We start from the raw sequence: 2,043 nt of genomic DNA, 5'->3' as shown, positions 1-2,043 counted from the left end.
CAGTACTGAAGCTTTAACCCGTTGTGCCATCAGGGAGACCCCTCTTTCACATTTTATATGCCCGGCTCAGAACTGGGCGCTGGGAACATCTAGATGCTTAAGTCTAGATCACGGTACAGGTGCAAAGACAGGAGAGGCAGACCCAAAAGAGACAGCGGGCAACAGGTACTAACTCAGCAACGCGTGGGTCTGATATGAGGGCAGGGAGTCAGTGAGCAGAGTACACTTGAGCTGGGTGTTGAAGGGCCAGAAAATCCCAGGAGTAACTGGCTTGGCCAGGAAAGTGAACAATCTGGAGTCTCCTGGGTCAGGTCAACGTGGACACCCTCTGGGAGGACAGTCAGAAAGTGTCTGTGGGGAGAGGCAAGATGCAGGTGAAGGGCTGTGTAAGCAGGCCCCATGACCTGTCAGACAGGTGGAAAGGAAGGGGCTTTAGAAAAGTCAGGCCCTCTGGTGGCGCAACAGTTCGAACCCCTGCCCTGGAGGTGACCCACAGGGCACCGCAGACCTCTCCTGATCCGCCCACTGCTCCCCTCAGTAGTGTACATGACAGTCGGCCTGTTCTGTTCCCCACTCTGTCTCTGGTGAATCCTCTCACCACCCCTGCACCTCTGGCCTGTACCCCAGTTCTGTATGTGTAATAAATCAACTTTTAAAAAAAGGCCCTCCCTGGTGGTACAGCGGGTTAAACCACAGCACTGAGAAGCTAAAGCCACTTCTGCATGAGTTCGATTCCCGCCTGCCCCGGAGGTGACCTCATGGCGTGGCAGACCTCTCCTGACCCGCCCGCTACTCCCCTCAGCAGTGTACTTTGTCTATCTGCCTGTTCTGCTCCCCACTCTGTCTCTGGTGAAGCCTCTCGCCACCCCTGAGTCTCTGGCCTGTACCCCAGTTCTGTATGCACAAAATAAATAAATCTTTAAAAAAAAAAAAAAGTCAGGCAGCCTGCTCTTACTCTGGGCTGTGTGGCTTGGGGTAAAAGGCTGAATGAACTGTTACTGTAGACTTTCATTAGGGGCCAGGCAGCACGAGGAGAAGAAAGGGAAGCTCTTTATCTAGGCAGGCAGGTCCAGAGGAGAGCTCCCTCCAAAGTCTGAGCACAAAACGACTAGATTACGGAGTATTTATTAAGGCAAGGGGGACAGTCATCTGGAAATGCATGGATCAGGTGCGTGTGGCCCTGAGAGTGCTTATCAGTTGTTCCCCAAAATTTTCAGTCTACAGACTGTGTCCCAACTTCAGCTAATCAACAGGCAGCCCGATATTTTCCACTTCAGAATCTCTCTGAGTTTCTGGGCCCTCCCTGGTGGTGCAAAGGGTTAAGTGCAGCACTATGAAGCTCTCCACAGCCACTGCAGCATGAGTTCGATACCCATCCCGGAGGTGACCCACACAGCACAGCAGACCTCTCCTTGACCCGCCCACTGTTCCCCTCAGCAGTGTAATCAATCAGTCTATTCTGCTTCCCAGTTCAGGATGGTGAATCCTCTCACCACCCCTGCACCTCTGGCCAATATCCCAGTTCTGTATGCATAAATAAATTTTTTTTTTTTAAAGAAAGAACCTCTCTGAGTTTGTTTCACCACTTGTGAAAGGATTATGGGGAAGATTTTAAGAGAAAAGTTATATGAAAGCCCCTAGCAATAGTGCCTGGCACTCAGTTTCCTAAACTTATGCTTATTTTTTTCCCCCCAGCAAGTTTAGAGGAAGGCAGTGCAGCCAGGGTCACACACACGGACAGGTAAGGGCTGTGCGCAGGAGGGAGGTTTCTGGCTCTGTGAACTGGAAACCTGTGTGCCTTTTGGAACCTTGTTTTTGTTTGTTTGTTTGTTTTTTGTTTTTAATTTCTTGGGTCAAGCCTCAGCCTACTTGGATCTGGCCCTGCCCATAAGGGGTTCATGGATTAAAAAAAAATAAAAGAGGGGAGTTGCACAGAGGGGAAGATAGCTAAAAGGCATGGCGTTTCTTTTTTTATATATATAAGTTTATTTTTACATCATTTTGTACATTTGTTTTTCCCATATCAATTGTAATCCCCGCAGG

The sequence above is a fragment of the Condylura cristata genome, unplaced genomic scaffold (genome assembly GCF_000260355.1).
Source record: "Condylura cristata isolate star-nosed mole 26May11 unplaced genomic scaffold, ConCri1.0 scaffold00017, whole genome shotgun sequence".
In the NCBI taxonomy this organism is placed as follows: Eukaryota; Metazoa; Chordata; class Mammalia; order Eulipotyphla; family Talpidae; genus Condylura; species Condylura cristata.
Note: the sequence above shows the minus strand (reverse complement) of the source record.